Source organism: Bombina bombina, chromosome 1 (genome assembly GCF_027579735.1).
Source record: "Bombina bombina isolate aBomBom1 chromosome 1, aBomBom1.pri, whole genome shotgun sequence".
In the NCBI taxonomy this organism is placed as follows: Eukaryota; Metazoa; Chordata; class Amphibia; order Anura; family Bombinatoridae; genus Bombina; species Bombina bombina.
In genome coordinates, this window is record NC_069499.1 from 1,263,659,006 (window position 1) to 1,263,679,230 (window position 20,225).

General features: G+C 43.5%; 1 long non-coding RNA gene across 1 annotated transcript in view; it reads left to right on the top strand.

Annotated features, from left to right (window-relative positions):
* The first annotated feature begins 9,553 nt into the window (after window positions 1–9,553).
* Window positions 9,554–20,225, top strand: part of LOC128648370 (uncharacterized) — a 132,947-nt gene continuing 122,275 nt past the window's right edge. Inside the window, exons 1-3 of the long non-coding RNA XR_008400592.1 lie at window positions 9,554–9,624; window positions 9,783–9,900; window positions 10,532–10,661. This is a non-coding gene — a long non-coding RNA (uncharacterized LOC128648370). The remainder of the gene's footprint in view (window positions 9,625–9,782; window positions 9,901–10,531; window positions 10,662–20,225) is intronic.

Here is a 20,225-nt window from a genome sequence, read left to right on the forward strand (position 1 = left end):
TGTCATGTTTTTTTCCCTGTTTTGTTTGCCATGTGCTGCTGGCAGCCATTTTACTCACCTCTCTTGCTGACTATGGTGCATTGTGGGGGATGCTGCTCATTTCCTGCACTTCCTTTTATGACCAGACTGTTGTGCATCATCTGTGTGAGACAGGATGCAGTCTCAGAATTGTGATGTCATCACTTATTATTTAAAGGGCCTCTGTTCAGTATGCTTTGCCTTTGCGTTGTCTCAGACCTGTTTGTGAGAGTTCCTGTGTATTACCTGGCTGTCTGACGTCCTTCCTGGTTCCTGATCCCTTGCTTGTTCCTGACTCTGCTGTTTTCCTTGTTCCTGATTCCGGCTTATCTGACTATTCACTTTGGCTCCTGACTCGGCTCGTCTGACTACCAGCTCTGGTTTTGACTCCTGGCTTGTTATTTGACTTGTGGACTTTTTATTATTTTTTTTTTTATTAATAAAGGTGTGATTATTTTGGCACTTCTCGTCTCAGTCTGATTCCTGGCACCCTGACACAAATATGATTTTAAATAAAAAAGAGGATGTATCAGGTTTAACATCAGATGAGGATCCCTCATCATCAACAGTATTCCTGGCTTCAGGAGACATAGCACCAGTAGAGGGTAAATTCTGAACTGATCCTTTACTCGTCCTTGAAGGTGGGAGAGCTGCCAACAATTCAGAAACTGTAGATTTGATGCGATTTTTCACATCCAGAGCCAAATCTGTAGAACTCCCCTGTAAAGAACAAACAGAAGGAGCAGTAATAACCATAGAAACAGCATTAGGATGAATGCATTAACATAATTAAACATGAGACACATAAATAAGCAGGAGGAGAAACATCAGCTTTTTTACAATAAACACACTTACTAAGGGTAGGAAGGTGTTCAGGGGACTCAGATTCTAAGGTAGATTTAGTAACAGAATCAGAAAACTCCAGCATTGAACTACAATAGCAAAAAATATAACCCCTTAAAAAAGCTTCCCCCTTCCTAAAGAAGCTATATTAAAAACTAAAAAATTTGAAGCGTGCTAAACCTAACTGAAAAACAATGCAGGGGATAAGGAACTCTATATATCTGAAGCCCGAATAGTGATCAGCTGAATGGGAAAACGTGCACAAAAAACTCAACTGTTATAAGAGAGATAAGTGTGCCAAACCCGACCTGTGCGTTCCAGGTAATCATGCCTTAACCCGAAAGCCGTAGCGTGGAACAAACTTAACACTCCAGAGCACACAATCCTGAGGGCTCATGAGCGCTAACCTAATGTGTTCAAATACAAAGGCCAATGTACAGAAAAAAATAAAATTAACTGGGGGCAGCCAAAATCCAATGCGCAACCAAAATCCAACAAAACAAACTAAAAAAAAAAAGGAGTAATGAATTGTGGACTTTCACCACCTGTATGAAAGAAAAATAATATATTTTGCTTAATATGTCTGTTTTAGATGAAGCACAAATAAGTAGCAATATCCCTTTATTAAAGAGACAAAAAGATTCACCAACTTTTGTATTTACAAAAAAACAATGTTTGTGTTTAACCATAACCTAAATTTATTGCAGCTTGTTTTTTTTATAAATCATATTGTGTTCTTAAAGGTTCTGTGATAGCACTAGTTATTTTGTGTAACTTTTTTTTTAGTCACAAGTTCAAGATTTTCTTAGCACCAGATGATTGCATTTATGTGTCTGTTCACCTCTGAAGAAGGACGTGTTATCTTACATCATAAGTTCCAGTCTTATTCCTAAGACCTTCAATACTGTTAAAATTTAACCACACACTATTTGTTCCTGTCACCACTACATCTACAATTCTGTGCAAAAATTGTTAGAAGCTAGAAACTGAACACAGTTTGCTAAATTAAATATTTTCAGCTCTGTTTTTTTTGTCATTTTAAAAATGTAAAGGAAGGTAAATTAATATATAAAAAGAAGTAATATTAAAGGCAAAGACAATATATTAACGATACTGAATTAAACTAGAATTATGTAACTGTACTGATCCCAAAATTAAATAATAAGAACAGATAAAAACCTGTAAGCAAGTATTTTAAAGAGTTGTTGTAAAAATAATATACATACTAGACACATTCATACAAATAATAATTCATTAGAGTATGCTATTTTTGCATTACTTTTCCTAGATAACTTGTGTTTAATTTTTGCAAAGGGGTTAAACACATAATTAAAGTATTTCTTGCGAGTCTTAAACATTCCTGAGCCAAACACTACCAGTGATGAGCTCCCTGTCTGTGTTCAACTCATGGCTGCAAAGCAGAACTTTACCTATGTGTTTGACAACTTCGCTGGGTTAAGCACTGTTATCCTGGTTCAATAATACCAAAAGTGACATATTATAACTAATTAGACCATGTAACACCAAGTTTATTTTTTATAGGACACATTAAACCCCTTAGTTACCATAGAGCTGTAAAGCATTGCAACAAAATCTCAAGCAGCACAAAAAAGTTGCAGTTAAAGCCCATTACTGTGAATTAAGGAAGTGAGCTGTTGAGCTGTAGGAAGTTATCAAGTTGTTTCATAAAACTGCTTCCTTTGTTTATAAAATGTGATAAAAATCACTTTGAAAAATGTACAGGTACAAATTAAATAGAAACAATTTGAAACACACAAAGAGCGGCCATCTAAGGAATTCCTAGAGCTGTCTTTAGATATAAAGTATACTGCAATAGGGGACATCAAGAATCTCAAATACAAGCTCTTTTTTATTTGTTTATTCAAGACATAACTTTTGTAACCCTTTTGTTAGATTTTGATGTTGATGATGGCTGGTTAAGGTGTTCAGCATGAATTATTTGCACTTAGACAAAATGGTGATAATGTAGAATACACTGCTAAATGGTGAGCAGCAGCCAGAGAATGAAAGAGTCTAACAACCATGAACATTGTTTTAACACCTTTGAATATGTGGTAAAGAATGTTATTTGCTATAAGACTATACAATCTGAATTTAAGGTGGCTAAGTATGGAACTTTACATGACTTATAGCCTTTGGTGTAGTTCAGTGTAATAATACAAGTTTAGCAGAACATTTTGCTGTTGATCCTGGAGATAGGCAGTAAAAGACAATGTACTCCAAAATTTCCCCTCTAATGTGCCCCCAATGGCCCGTTTTACCAGCTGGATTGTATTTGATTATTTAACAGACGGCTATTTTGTTGTTATATGAAACAGCTAGAGAAATTTTGAAATAGCTGCTTGTGCTTATTCAAACCCCCCAGCCATAATTAGCATTTCAGTACCTAACATAAATAACACCAGCAGACTCAGTCCATTGTAATGGGCATGTCCCAGGTGATGGTATTAATGAGAAAAACTATTTTAAATACAAAAATAATCATGAATGAACAATTTACCAATATTAAATACTCTGCAGTAGGTAAAACAAGTCATTTGGAACGCATTGAGGGTAACAAGTGCCTGTTAACTTGGTCCCAATCCACCTTAACCCTTTAGATATTTTTTGGACAACATGAAATTGTCAGTTTTTTATCCTGCTACACCTTTAATTCAAAAGAGAAGAGCTTCCTTTTTCAAATGAGGGACAAGATGACCGTTTAGACTAGTGATGGCCAACTTCTTAACACATTGATGATGCTGATGTTAGAAGCCTTATGTGCTACATAAACACATAATAATATAATTCCTAAAAATTAAACAGAGGCAGAGCACCAGACATAGTTATGGTTACAGGAGACCCCCATTTGATGTTCTCCCCTTCTTGTCACTACTTAAGAGGGCTCTTGTAAGTTGTAGCTACCTTGTTTGAGCCCTCATTGAAGGTCCCAAAGCACACATTCTTATTTCCCCTTTTTCTTTTTCCACAAAATCCAGTGACATTTTTTTTTGGTTCCACCCTTTTAGGGGCAGCAAAAAATGGTGCTGCAAGCTGCATGTGGCACATGGCCCACCCATCTAGATAGATTGGTTAATGGCAAAGGGTGAATATTAAATCCACTAGTCACTAAGGGGATACATTTCTTACCTGAATCCATACAAGAATAATACACAAGCCAACAACTTAATAACCCATACCCCTTAAATAAAGACACAACACTCAGGGTTGGGAAGAAAAAAACAACCTCCCCCAACGGGGGGAGGGGTTGCTTTATTAACAGAATTAACTAATTGAATCAATAACAACTGCTACTAGCTGGCAAGATACCCTGTCCTAACAACCCACTAAGGGGTGTGGCCGCCTGGGAATGAGGACGCCCTCATTCCGCCTACTTGTTCGCTCAAGGAAGATCGCCCAGCGAGCCGACCAATCCCTAGCCCCTCGGCGACTAGGGTCCTCAACGCTCACTGTCCCTTCCCTCTATCCTTGTCCTAAGAAATATCCTTGTTGCCACACCCCTTTCCGCCCTGAGAAAGCATGACGCCATGCCAACTCCCAACTACCTACCGGGTTGCGGGGTCTCCAAACTGGATAGACATCGGTCCCCCAGCCAAAAGACTGTTAGTCCCGACGGGAGACCCCATACTACTATTACTGCCCCTGGACTTACCAAGGTCCACATGACTATGCAGCCCCCTGCCAAGGGAAACTAAGCCAGCTTAAATCACGAACCGCCATCGATCTGCTTCATCGCCTGTAAAAAGGAATGACATAAACCACAGGGAGGGCTGGGAGGGAAGACAAAAAACAGGTTAGTCATTTACTTTCTGTTTTACTTTCCTTTTATCACTTCTGAATCTCCTCCCCTTATTCCCTCACTGTCAGCAAACTACACTTCCCATTTAACCCTTTCCACTCTTTCCTTCCTTCAGAATAAATTCCCCCTTAATTTGTTTCGTCCCTAAATAGGTCCTACACTTTTCTAAGGGGATAAATTTCTTACCTGAATCCATACACGAATAATACACAAGCCAACAACTTAATAACCCATACCCCTTAAATAAAGAAACAACACTCAGGGTTGGGAAGAAAAAACCAACCTCCCCCAACGGGGGGAGGGGTTGCTTTATTAACAGAATTAACTAATTGAATCAATAACAACTGCTACTAGCTGGCAAGATACCCTGTCCTAACAACCCACTAAGGGGTGTGGCCGCCCTGGGAATGAGGACACCCTCATTCCGCCTACTTGTTCGCTCAAGGAAGATCGCCCAGCGAGCCGACCAATCCCTAGCCCCTCGGCGACTAGGGTCCTCAACGCTCACTGTCCCTTCCCTCTATCCTTGTCCTAAGAAATATCCTTGTTGCCACACCCCTTTCCGCCACCCCAAAAGAGGACACGGTACTCTTGCCCCCACTAACACACACAGGAAGCCAGGACCTGCCTGACATTTTCCAATACCCTTATCCGACAGATGTACTTGATCCCTCCTAAACAGACTCACATCATCAATTTTGATGTTCTCATGAGACACCACTTTACCACCTGCTGCCAATACTACCCTGCTTAACATCCCTATTCAGCTTCCGCTTCACCCGGAAACCCGCTTTCCTGGTGGCCATGTGTCTCCAAACATTTCTTGAAACAATCTTAGACCAGATAATAGTAACCCCTTGAAATTGAGTCTGTAACCATTTGATGTCAGACACCATGATGTCCGACAAATCCCCCATAGGCATAGTCCCTACATCGTTGCCACCAAGATGAAGAAGAATGACGTGAGGCTTGCCCCATCTTCTCCTAGCCTCCGCTACTTGTTCAGGTAAGTGTTGCCACATCATGCCTCTCCTGCCTAACCATCTAATTGACAACCTCGCGGACGGCAGTCCCAACTGCTGCCCTCCCGGCTGTGACGCAGCCAGAATAGCCGCCCAATGGATATAGGAATGTCCGACCACCCATATCCGCCTGCAAGCGGCAACCTGACCTGAAAAACATTGACAACCATAAAGTCCTGGCTTCCCAAACACCCAACCATAACACAACATTTCCAAACAAAACCCCAAGTAACTCTAAATCTAAACTAACGCTGACTAAGTGGCCTAATGTATTTCTTGTATTGCGCCGACGACCACCTCCCCAACACCTTTATCTGCGCTTCAGACTGTCCTGCCATGGCCCGCGTCCGTGGCCGAACCTATTCGGAACGAATGCGGCGCCACGACTGTCGGGTCCCATCCCAATCCAAGCACAACCTTTTTTAAAACTGCCCTTTACTGAAACTGGGACAAAAAAGAGCCATCCTCATGTACCAAAAAGGGGCCACTCACATCGGGCCTAACTGCCATGAACCTGCAGCATAGCTGCACCGGACAAATAGACGGCTCCACCTGCGACAGCAAGTTGAGCCATCTACCCTTCCCTGCCTGATCTGTCTTTGATCTAGAAACAAAAACTAACACCGCCCCATCCTCTACTCTCACATGCTCCCTCAACAATCCTGCACCCTGTAATCTTCTGGATCTGGACACCAACTCGCTTATCCTGAGAGCCGCAAAGTATGCTAACGAAAATGCTACCGCAAACAAATACACCTCAAACTTGGAATCACAAACCCCATTTAGTTGTCCTATCAGCTGCGCCAACCTAGTCCTAGTAATTGGTTCCCTCATATCCTTACGTCTGCCCCCTAACCTACGAACCACTTTTAATGCAGTCCTACCTATAAAGCTCCTGGTTACATCCTCCACCCCATATAACTTTGAGAAAAACGCAACTGCAGCCACCTTACCTCCTATGGCTCCAGGCGAGACCCCTGCTATCTCCATCGCCCCCAGCCAACTAATAAACAACGCCACCGAAGGAGTCCTCCATGTGGCGCCATAAACCCTCAAAAATTCACCCCACTCACCCCAAGCGCTGCTGTAAGCCTGCCAAGTCCTAGGAGCCAATGCGCCCTTTAGTAGCCTTAACGCTGCTCCCCAGAATTCGCCACCTGCAAGAAATACGTTTGGACAAGCATTACCTCCCTCTCCAGCTCCCCTAAAATTAACTAAAACCCCGGCAAACAGAAGTGAACGTCAACTGCTATAAACAACTCAAAAAATTGACACCAGTAGTGCCTAACTTCGTAACTGCAAACAAACCGCCGAACCTAAGGATGCCCTTTCCTCAAACACTAAAAACTTAACTATTGTTGCGGTGCCCACCGGAGAATGCACCCCTGCCTAACGCACCCTGTCTGGCCTGCTGCTTGCCACTAAAACTGTCCCTTTTCCGAGCACAATCATTCCCCGGGTGCGCTCCCCCGCAATATATACATACGTGCCTAAAAAGACACTGCATACCCCTGTCACACAGCCTCTCCTGAAACCGCCAGCATTCCCTACCCCCTTTCTTCCGAAATGGGCGATTCTGTTGCCCAGAAACCGTCGGTTTCTCTGCAACCGCCGCTGTCCCTTCCATAAGATCAAGATTGGACCATAAGTCCATCTCCTTCATCCCAAACGTCAGGACTGGATTCGCCTCTAATGTTCTGCGAAACTGGGCATCATATTGATGCCAAGCTGTACCTTTCCCACGCTCATGGATGTCGTCAATGACCTCCATGTATTTAAGTATATTCACAGCCTGGCCTGGATTTGCTTCTATATAACAAGAAGCAAGCACTCTAAAGCACCTCATCCATTCCTGATAGGTCTCAGGTCTCTTTATTTTTTTATCGCCTGTCCCATCCTCTGCCATTTCCCTAACCTGATACGCTGCCCTAGATAATTCAAAGATTTTTACATACCGCCCCTCCCTAATCTTCCTAGCTATCTTGGGTTTCAAATGAGAATGCAACAAATTAATTATGCAGGGATAAGTGTCTGCTGTCCCAGCTACCCTGGATTTCTTACCCTTACTAGGTTCCTGCCCTATTGTCAAACTGGAAGACCCCACAATTCCACTACCTGGCTGACTTTTTCCCCCACTACCTACCTTGGGCGTCCTACCTACTAATCTACGAATTTTTTGAAACAACTGCCTATGTCCCTCGTCCTTAAGACTCGTGGAGCTATCCGAATCCCCAGAAGTGGAGGACTCGCTCTCCCTAAGGTGTGGTGCGATTAACAACTTACCGGATCCTGACGCTGCTGCTGCCGCCACCTCCGTCGTCACTGCTACCCTGCTTCCCGAGGTTGCTTCGCTGCGCCCAGGCAGCGCCCTCTCCTGCACGCCACTATTCACCTCCTCCATGGGCCTGTTATGGTTTCCAACCTGCAAAATAGAAGAAACGGAGGGAGCACCACAGGGAGTAGCAGACGGCCCAGCAGACCCCCCAGCCACCTCCTCAGAAAGCCCCGTTACTACATTACTCCTGACCCTATTCTTAGCTAGCAATCTTTTCTGAAGGTTAGACATTAGGTTCATATGACCTACTCTCACACCTGCTAAATTTCTCCTAGGTGTAACAAAATTCCCAACTGGCACCTTCCCTGCTCTTTTTCCTGTAGGCACAGGCTGTTCCTTGCCTGCAACAGCTCTCGTATTACTTCCTGATTGATACACTAACTCCCTTTCCAAAGTTAAACTATCCTTTTCTTGAACTGCTCGCTGCCTAGGGGAAACAGGCTTATCTACGCCTGTAACTGATCTCCTAACATTTCCTCCTAAACATCCTGCCTCCTTCTCTCCTAAGTTTGAACTTCCTGACCCCTGGAATGCTCATTGCCTAGGGGGAACAGGCTTATCTACGCCTGGTATAATCCTTAACAATCCAGCCCCCTCCACTGCTCGTTGTGTAGGGGAAACAGGCTTAGCCATGCCTGATGTACAAGGTTTCCGTCCTGCGACACCCTTTCCTGCCCCCCTCATACTGCCTCGCCCCCTCCCTCCCCTAACCCCTCCAGCAACAGCCCTAACAGAGCGGGTAAGAGACCCGCGGGACCCCCTGCCTCCCCGCGGTGCCCCACTCACCTTCCCGGTACCCGATCCTCCTGCGACCTGTGCCGCACCCGACATGCTCGCTGCCTCCCTGAAACTGGACTGCGTTACCGGAAAATCCAAAATGGCGGCCGGAACAGAGGAGGGCGGAGCAATGCTGGGCGCGCGCGCGAAGCAGGCAGCAGGGGAGGAGACAACCGGATTACCACGTGGCTCAAGTAAAGGAGCCCCCGGCCTACCCTCCATACCCTGCCGGCCTGAAATAAACCCAGGCGAAGGTGATCTAACCGGGCTCCGCTGAGAAAAGCGGAGCTCCGGAGAATGAAGCAGAGTGTCATCCGCTGCCCCCCTCGCCAGGTCCACCGCAAATGCAGCTACCAGGGACCTGGGAGGGGGAACACTGGGAACCGGGAGGGAAGACCCAGGTAGACCAACAATAGAGCAACGGGTAGGAAAGTCCAGAGGCCCCTGAGTTAGAGTAGAAGCTGAAAAAGAGGTCACAGAGGAAGATACCAAACTAGGAAGGGAGACAGGTGCAGAAAAGATAGGCCCAGAAGAAGGACTAGACACAGGGATAGAATAGATAGGCAGAAAGGCAGTAGTAACAAAAGAAGCCCCAGCAGCAGAAAATACAGCAGGGGAAGAAATAGAGATAGGCACAGAAGGAAGAGCAGAGACACTAGGAGGGTCACAAATGCCCACAACATCACCAGCTGCTGTAACAACTGTCCTCTTCTTCTTTCCAGATGCATCCTCCTCTTCATCAAACCTCCTTGGAGCCTTAGCAGACCTTTTGGATCTCTCCATGCTGCCACCTGTAAGTCAAAAAACAGGTTAGTGATTTACTTTCTGTTTTACTTTCCTTTTATCACTTCTGAATCTCCTCCCCTTATTCCCTCACTGTCAGCAAACTACACTTCCCATTTAACCCTTTCCACTCTTTCCTTCCTTCAGAATAAATTCCCCCTTAATTTGTTTCGTCCCTAAATAGGTCCTACACTTTTCTAAGATCAGAGAAAGAAAATTGATGATTGAAGAGAATTGCACCACCCTCCCAACACACATTTAAGAGCACACATAAGGAGCAGTCTCTTTTTCTTTAAAAATGGGTAATTTACTCCTCTAGATATTGTATGGTTGATGTATAAATGACAGTCATCTAGCTAATTATGTTGTATTTATTTGTCTTTATTGATAATATTGTCAGTAAATTATATTTGTTCCCTCCCCCAATAAAGATGTCTGCATATGCCCATGGAAAAAAACTATAGTAAAACAAATTGTGTTAATGCTTTCGGTAATCCCCTCTAGGTACATGAAAACCATTTTTATTCATTTGGCATGTAAGAAAGAAAAGCAACATATTAAAAAATATTCCATGCATAAAAAAAGGCAAATAAAAAGCCATAAACCAGTAGCAAATGCAAATTACACGCTACTGTGTTCATGTTGATTGGCTGACAATTTAAACAGCTGTACTACTGCTCAGTAATAAGCCTATGGATGCCACTCACAGATGTAAGATTAATTATCTTTTAATTGTTTGTTGTTTATTAAAAGGCACTTACAATCTTTATATTTTGTGTTATTTTAAAAAGGTGATTTCACAGCTTGCCAAGTTTGCTTTAATGCAGTGCATGATTACTAACTCAATCAGAAGGCAGTACCAGGAACGGATTGCAATCCACTCTATACAGCTAAGCAGAAAAAAAAAGTGATTTTAATTTCATCTCTTTGCAGCAGCTGTTTAGCACAGAGGAAGTGCTTCTCGTATTTGGTATGAAGACAAAAACAGGAGGGACAGGTGAAGAACAGCTCTGAACTGCAAAGAAATACAAAACACAAATGCAAAAGTGAAGCACCTGAGGAGGTAAGGTCCCAACCTATATGTCCTACTGAAAATGAGATTGCTTTGTGCAGTTTTTTTGTTTTTGTTTTTTTCAACCAAGGCTGGTTGTGACATTGTTTTTTAGTTCATTAAAATTGTTTATTTAATATTGTACACTGCAAGGAGGAAAGAAAGAAAGAGAGAGAGAGAGAGAGAGAGAGAGAGAGAGAGAGAGAGAGAGAGGAAAGAAAGAAAGAAAGAAAGAAAGAAAGAGAAAGAAAGATGTGAGGAGAGACAGTTAGACATTAAAAACAAAAATAGAAAGTGACTGATCTTGACATTTTTAATGACGTTTGTTTTTGATATGCATTGCACTGATATTATTTTTGTGATTTATTTTTATGATCACATATTTTCCATTACACTTAATAGTCTTCTTATAACAGATGTTATATCTTATAATTAGCAAAGGTTTAAATGAATATACATTTTCACTCTGAAACACACTGTTGTAAAATAACCATGTGCAAGTCAGGCGTGCGCAGTTCATGCAATACATGCAATCTAGTGCTGTAGCCAAAGAAGGTAATGCGCAGTTGTAATAGTGTTAACTTTTTATAATGCATTTTTGCAAAAATGCAATTATACTGCAGAAATGCTTCTTACTACATTTAAAATGCACCACAATATATTCATAGTTACATGTTGTATACACATTTGTATTTGCAAAAAAAAAAAACTCTCATTGACATCTTGGTTCAATGCTATTATAACAGTTAAAGGGACAATAAACTGCTGGGTACAATTATAGTGGCATAGTTACTACACACCATGCTTTTCCTCTGTGCCTGCATCTCTCATCAACGCCACTTATTATTTTAAACTTTTATAATTGCTTGTTAGTGAAGCCCTGCATCATCACACTGGGTGCCGCCATGTTGTAGTTTAAAGGGACACTGAACCCATATTTTTTCTTTTGTGATTCAGATAGACCATGCAATTTTAAGCAACTTTCTAATTTACTCCTATTATCAATTTTTATTTGTTCTCTTGCTATCTTTATTTGAAAATGAAGGCATCTAAGCTTTTTTCTTGGTTCAGAACTCTTGGCAGCACTTTCTTATTGGTGGATGAATTTATCCACCAATCACCAAAGACAACCCAGGTTGTTCACCAAAAATGGGCCGGCATCTAAACTTACATTCTTGCATTTCAAATAAAGATACCAAGAGAATAAAGAACATTTGATAATAGGAGTAAATTAGAAAGTTGCTTAAAATTTCATGCTCTATCTGAATCACGAAAGAAAAAAATTGGGTTCAGTGTCCCTTTAAGTATCCTGTGACAGAACAGGTGCACATTCACAGATAAATAATATTGTTGTTTTCTGACAAGCCATATCATGCATTTCATTTTTCATCCACAATACATAGCGGAAGCTCTACATGTTTGCACAGGCATTTTTCTTTATCATTCTTGAGTGTTTTCTTCCATACAGGTGGTGAGAGTCCATAATCTATTACTCCTGGGAATTACTCTTCCCTACCACTATTAGGAGGCAAAGATTCCTAAACTCCAAGAGCTCTAAATAACCCCTCCCACCTCACAGGAGGAGGTGGGAGGGGAAAAAGGTGAAGAATGAAAATGTGAATTTGATTCTTTAGAGAGAGAGGGGCTTTCAGTCTATTTTAAGGCCCATTTTCCCCCTGCGAGTACAGTGTTTGTCAGAGGGATATATATATGGGGTATGGTTAGTGGCTTTATTTTCACCTCATGGGAAATCTGTCGCAAACCTTTCATAGTGGTCGCAGGTTTACGCTACTAAGCCCTCTAGATTGTGCATGTCAGAGTTTTGTGCGCTTAGGGGTGTTTGTGGTTTTTTCCCGAATTTTTGTTTAGCGCAGGTTTGGATACAAGCCTTTCGGTTTTTGGCACGCAAAACTCCTTTTTTAACAGTGTAGTTTTCATGTGCAATCTCCTACTCTGCTGAGTGTTATCCAGACATCTGGCGTGGAGTGTGTCATGAGATGCAGGACATATGCAGGACACAGCAATGATGGTACAACTCTATTTTATTACAGAGCATAGCAATACACATCCAGACAGGTTGATTGTACTAAACTAACTGCGACACAGACACCGGACCTAAGCCCCGCCCACATGCTAGTGACATCACATCCTGCTCTCATCACATCTTCCCCTTTTTCAAAGGCAAAGCATACATTCGCATATATTAAATAACAAGGTACACCAACAGGGTATACAACAACATTTTGTTTTAGAACATTATAAAAACAGATAGATTAGAAAACATGAACAAATAAATTACATCCTGACTTGGACATCGGGGTAGACTACCCTAGTCCACAGTGACCATGGGATTATTCTGCCCATACTTCCGGTCACTGTTCTAGCTAAAGTCAGTCCCTGTATCGGGCCGGAAGCCTCACCACTCTTCCGCTTGATGTAACTTTGCATGAACTGTCCTCTGATACAGAAGATGGTGAACAAGAGTCTGCTGGAGGCAAAGATATATCCCCGCTATGATATTGCTGAGGGGAAGGCACCTCTCTTAGAACAGGGGATCCCACCGGCGGTGGTACTGAGGTATCCGGTTCCAGACTCTCAGGTACAGGCTGAAGATGTCTTCGGTTACGGCGTGTAACCGTCCCTCCCTCTGTAAGGACTGTGTAAGACCTTGGTTCTGGAGAGCGGCCCACTACCGTAGCAGGCGTCTTCCATTTCTTCTCATCATCCAGTTTAATTCTGACACTTTGGCCCGCTTTCAGTTCCTGTAAAGGCCTGACAGAATGTCTCCTGTCGTAGAAGAAACGATAACCCTTTTTGGCCTCTTCATCCCTCCTAAGGACTTCGTCCCGAGGAACAGGGCCAGGCGGCTTGAAGACACCCACTGAGGGTAAAGTGGTGCGAATCTGGCGTCCTAGCATCAGCTGTGCCGGGCTAAACCCGGTGGCTTGAATGGGCGTCGCCCTGTATGACAAGAGGGCTAGGTACGGTTCAGATTGCTTTAGAATGAATTTTGTTGTTTGAACTGCCCTTTCAGCCATTCCGTTGGCCTGCGGATAATGTGGACTTGACGTGGAATGTACAAAATCATATTCCCTGCTGAAAGCACTGAACTCTGTAGAAGCGAACTGCATGCCATTATCACTCACCAGCTCCTTTGGAATGCCCCAGCGGGCGAACAAGCTCTTCAGGCGAATGATAACGGCCTGACTTGTGATATCATTCAGGGGTGCTATTTCCAAATACCTGGAATAGTAGTCGATAACAACAAGAAACTTTTTCCCGTGCAGTTCGCACAAATCAGCAGCTATTTTCTGCCATGGCCCCGCAGGCAGCGGAGTAGACATTAAGGGCTCCCTTCTCTGAGTAGGCCAGCGTTCCCGGCAAAAGGCACATTTAGACACGTGATTTGCAATGTCGGAGCTGATCCCAGGCCACCACACAGCTGTAGCTGCTCTTTCTCTGCACTTGGTAATGCCTAAGTGGCCATCGTGAATCCTGTTTAACATCTCCTTCCTCATGCTGACAGGAATTACAATACGGTCTTGGAACAGCACCAACCCCTCCAGCTCCGTGAGCTGCGACCTCTCTGGCTGGTAAGCATTTAAAGACATCCAGGCTGCCCGGCTCTCGGGCCAGCCATCTCTTATGTACCTTATAACTTCTTGCAGATCTGTGTCCAAATATGTCTCTTTCTTTATCTCTTCCAGTTTCCTTGAAGAAATGGACTTAGAGGCCAGAACTGAATCAACATACACTTTTACATCCGACTCTGTGGAGGATTCTTCAGCAGCAGCCAGCGGGAGCCTGGACAGTGTATCTGCCACAACCAGCTGCTTCCCCGGCACATGCACTGCCTGAACATTGAACCTGAGTAGTCTCATTAAAAGTCTCTGGCATCTCAAGGGTGTTTTGTCGATGTCATAAGAATTGATAAGAGGGACTAGCGGTTTGTGGTCAGTTTCCAGACTAAATTTCTCCAAACCCACTAGATAACGCTGAAAGCGCTCACAGGCCCAAACTGCAGCCAGGCACTCTTTCTCAATTTGAGCGTATTTTGACTCCGCAGCCGTCAGTGTGCGGGAACAGTAGGCGATGGGCTGTAGTTTGTTGTCATTCAGCTGCAGGAGTGCAGCCCCCAACCCATAACTGCTTGCATCAGCACTAACCACAGTCTTTTTTGAAGGGTCGTAGAACCCCAGCACTGGGGCAGACCCCAGCAGGGACTTAGCATGCAGGAACGCTTTTTCTTGTGAGGGTCCCCAGACCCAGGCAACATCTTTCTTAAGCAACTCTGTGATAGGGTGCAAAACTGTAGATAAATCTGGAAGAAACGTGCCCACGTAATTTACAAGGCCCAATATCTGTCTCAGCTCATGTACATCAGAAGGGCTTTTCATCTGTTCGATAGCCTGAATTTTCTCGGGGTCCGGCTTGATGCCATCCCCGTTGATGATATGCCCAAAGTAGCATAATTCAGTTTTCCTAAAATGACATTTTTCTTTATTCAGCTTCAGCCCAGACTCTTTGATAGCCTGCAGCACACAACTCAAACGCTGATCATGCTCCTCCACTGTAGACCCATACACTAGAATGTCGTCCATGACGACTGCTGTGCCCACGTGGCCACTCAGGAGAGAACTCATTTCCCTTTGAAAGATCTCAGGAGCGGAGGATATCCCAAAGGGAAGTCTGCAGAAGCAGAACCGACCTACCGGAGTGATAAAGGTAGTCAGTTTGCGGCACTTTGGATCCAGGGGGATCTGCCAAAAGCCGCTAGAAGCGTCTAATGTGGAAAAGAACTTCGCCCCAGCCAACTTCGGGGCTATATCTTCCAACGTCGGCAGCACAAATCTCTCCCTCTTCACTGCCTCATTCAACCTTTTCAGGTCCACACAGATGCGCACCTTCCCATTTTTCTTTGCAACTGGAACAATGGGGGCACACCAATCAGTTGCTTCAACAACCTCTTCAATAACCCCCATAGACTTCATGCGCATGAGCTCTTTCTCCACTTGAGGCATGAGCGGGAACGGAATTCTACGAGGAGTAGAAATACTGTATGGGACTGCATCACTTTTAAGTGCTATACGGTTTGCAGGTTTGCAGTTCAGTAGGCCCAACTCGCCAAACATATCTTCAGAGACCTCATTCACTCTGGCCACGAGGCCCAAATCACAGGCTGCTTTTCTGCTCAATAAACTGTTAACACACTGACCTCGGATCACATGCACCCACATGGTGAACTTTTTTTGTTTGTACTCACAGCTGGCGAGAAATTTCCCCACACAATCAATGCGGCCACCAGGACTATGGACGTTTGTCGTAACCTTCGCCAGCTGGGGCTGTCGAGGCAGTTTCATAAATTCAGCAAAAGACATTACAGTGATATCAGCTCCTGTGTCAATCTTAAAATCAACATTGGCTCCCATTACAGTAAAAGTAACTTTCCAATCTTCCTCTGAGCTTGTCCGTTCCACAACAGACCCCACAAAAGACACTTCCTGACCCTCCTGGTCACTGTCCACCTGCATCTCCTTAATGTATTCAGTTTTACACACCACTTCAAAATGGCCTATTCTGTTACATTTTTTGCATCTTTTATCTCTGGCCGGGCATATGGCACTCTGATCATGCGCCCGGTAGCACCGTGTGCATCGGCCATGTTGCGCCCATCCACTTCTAGGCCTTTCCAGTACTTTTGATCTACCGCTCACACTGTGCCTTTCACTAGTAATTTTTCTAGACTGTTGCACTTCATCCACAATACTCTCAGACCTCAGATCAGCACTTTGCTTTTTCACCAGTTCACTCTGGCGGGCCATCCTAATAGCCCCTTCTAACGTTAAATCAGGCTCTAACTGCAGCTTCAGGGAGACTTCAGCATCTGCAATTCCAATAACTATTCTGTCTCTGATTTGCTCTTCTTTAGCAACACCAAACTCACAGAATTCAGCTAATTCATACAGGCTGCGCACAAATGACTCCACAGATTCTCCCACACGCTGATTACGTTTGTGAAAACAAGCTCTCTCATGAATCACATTTCTTTTGGGCACAAAGTGGGCACTGAGTTTATCCATAACTATATCAAAGTTAACTTCTTCCCCTTCTTGAAAAGTAAAAGCATTGAACACTGGCTCTACATCTTTCCCCATGGAGTATAAAAGAGAATTAACTTGTACTTCACCACTCTCCTTGTTCAGTTTGGATGCAATCCTGAAGCGCTGAAACCGCTGACGCCATGTGGGCCAAGCTGCAGGCTGAGAAAAGTCAAAAGGCTCAGGTGGGGTAAACTTTGACATTGCAATCGATCAGGAACAGAAGCACAGTCCAGAACTTCTGACACCATGTCATGAGATGCAGGACATATGCAGGACACAGCAATGATGGTACAACTCTATTTTATTACAGAGCATAGCAATACACATCCAGACAGGTTGATTGTACTAAACTAACTGCGACACAGACACCGGACCTAAGCCCCGCCCACATGCTAGTGACATCACATCCTGCTCTCATCACAGAGTGTACTTCTCTGCTGCTTTTTGTTTTGGCTTAGTGCGTCTTAAGTTAAACTGTAAGTTTTATTGAACCTCTTTCCATTCCTCAAGAGCTTTTTTATGGGGATTTATTTCTGCTATTGTAATTTGATGCTATAATGGAGGCTTTGCTTACTTTAGGGGTTAAAGACTATAAGGGTTCTGAGGATAAGCCCTTTAACTGTTTAGATTCAGTCTTAAAACTGTTGCTAAAACCCCTGAGGTTTTTCCTATTCCAGATGCTGTCTCTGAAATAGTTTATAGGGAATGTTCTAAGCCAGTTAATTCTTTTAATCCTTCTGCTAGGTTTAAGAAGTTATATCCTTTACCTGCCTCTGATAATTAACTATGGGAAACTGTCCCAAAGGTAGATGGGGCAATTTTCTCTCTGGTTAAGTGTACTATTATCCCTTTGAAGACAGCACTTCTTTTAAGGACCCTTTTCCATAGGAAGTTAGAATCCTTTCTTAGAAGGGCCTTTTTTGCATGAATGATTTTTATTTAGGCCACCTATCTCTATTGCTGATGTAGCTGCTGCTTCTTCTTACTGGTTAACTAGTCTTTCAGAGCAGTTTTCTGATGATTCTGCTAGTTAATATTTTTATTTCTCTTGTAAGGTGTATCCAGTCCACGGGTTCATCCATTACTTGTGGGATATTCTCCTTCCCAACAGGAAGTTGCAAGAGGACACCCACAGCAGAGCTGTCTTTATAGCTCCTCCCCTAACTGCCACCCCCAGTCATTCTCTTGCAACTCTCGACAAGAAAGGAAGCATCAAGAGATATGTGGTGACTTGGTGTAGTTTTACCTTCAATCAAGAGTTTGTTATTTTTAAACGGTACCGGCGTTGTACTGTTTTTCTCTCAGGCAGAAATTAGAAGAAGAATTCTGCCTGGAGATTTGATGATCTTGATTTTTAACGTTTTTCAATCCGGTTTGGGGCCTAAGGGGTTAATCATCCATTTGCAAGTGGGTGCAATTCTGCTTTAGTCCCTTATTCACACTGTAAAAATTTCAAAGATTTTACTGTATTTTTTCACTGTTTTGCAGTTTAAGTGCTAGTTTTTTTCTTTTAAAGGCACAGTAACGTTTTTGTTTAATTGCTGTTTCACCTTTATTAAAGTGTTTTCCAAGCTTGCTTGTCTCATTACTAGTCTGTTAAACATGTCTGACATAGAGGAAACTCCTTGTTCAATATGTTTGGAAGCCATTGTGGAACCCCCTCTTAGAATGTGTACCAAATGTACTGAAATTTCTATAAACTATAAAGACCATATTATGGCGCTTAAAGATTTATCTCCAGGGTTCTCTGACTGAAAAGAGGGAGATTATGCCATCTAACTCTCCCCATGTGTCAGAACCTATAACTCCCGCTCAAGTGACGCCAAGTACATCTAGCGCATCTAATTCTTTTACTTTACAGGACAGGGCGGCAGTTATGAATGCTACCCTCACCGAGGTATTTTCCAAACTGCCAGGGCTACAAGGAAAGCGAGACAGCTCTGGGGCTAGAATTAATACAGAGCTTTCTGACGCTTTATTGCCTGTGTCTGATATACCCTCACAATGCTCAGAAGCCGAGGCAGGTGAGCTTCTATCTGTGGGTGATATTTCAGACTCAGGGAAGGCGTTACTTCAGTCTGATTCTTAGATGACAGCGTTTAAATTTAAGCTTGAACACCTCTGCTTATTGCTTAAGGAGGTTTTAGTGACTCTGGATGACTGTGACCCCATTGTGGTTCCAGAGAAATTGTGTAAAATGGACAAATACTTTGCAGTACCTGTTTACACCGATGTTTTTCCAGTCCCTAAGAGGTTTTCGGAAATTATTACTAAGGAATGGGATAGACCAAGTTCTCTCCCCCTCATGCTTTTAAAAAGATGTTTCCCATAGATGCCACCATACGGGACTCGTGGCAGACGGTTCCTAAGGTGGAGGGAGCAGTCTCCACCCTAGCTAAGCGTACAACTATCCCCGTCGAGGACAGTTGTGCTTTCCTAGATCCTATGGATAAAAAATTGGAGGGTCTCCTTAAGAAAATTTTTATGCATCAAGGTTTTATTCTCCAGCCTCTTGCATGCATTGCCCCAGTTACTGCTGCAGCAGCTTTTTGGTTTGAGTCTCTTGAGGAGGCTCTACAGGTGGAGACCCCGTTAGACGATATTCTAGACAGGATTAAAGCTCTTAAGTTAGCTAACTCCTTTATTTCTGACACCATTTTTCATTTAGCCAAGCTAACGGCTAAGAATTCAGGTTTTGCCATTTTGGCGCGTAGGGCGCTATGGCTTAAGTCCTGGTCAGCAGATGTTACTTCAAAGTCTAAGCTTCTTAACATCCCCTTCAAGGGACAGACCCTATTCGGGCCCGGTCTGAAGGAAATCATTTCTGATATTACTGGAGGAAAAAGTCACGCCCTTCCTCAGGATAGGTCCAATAAGTTAAGGACCAAACAGAATAATTTTCGTTCCTTTCGAAACTTCAAGAGTGGCGCAGCTTTAGTTTCCTCTAATGCAAAACAAGAGGGGAATTTCGCCCAGCCCAAACCAGTCTGGAGACCTAACCAGGCTTGGAACAAGGGGAAGCAGGCCAAGAAACCTGCGGCTGCCTCTAAGACAGCATGAAGGAGTAGCCCCCAATCCAGGACCAGATCTAGTGGGGGCAGACTCTCTCTCTTTGCCCAGGCTTGGGCAAGAGACATCCAGGATCCCTGGACATTAGAGATTGTTTCCCAGGGATATCTTCTGGACTTCAAAACTTCATCTCCAAAGGGGAGATTTCATCTCTCACAATTATCTGTAAACCAGATAAAGAGAGAGGCATTCTTACGTTGTGTTCAAGACCTGCTGGTTATGGGAGTGATCCACCCAGTTTTAAGGGAGGAACAGGGGCAGGGCTTCTATTCAAATCTGTTTATAGTTCCCAAAAAAGAGGGAAATTTCAGACCAATCTTGGATGTCAAGATCCTAAACAAATTTCTCAGGGTCCCATCCTTCAAGATGGAGACTATCCGAACCATCCTCCCTATGATCCAGGAGG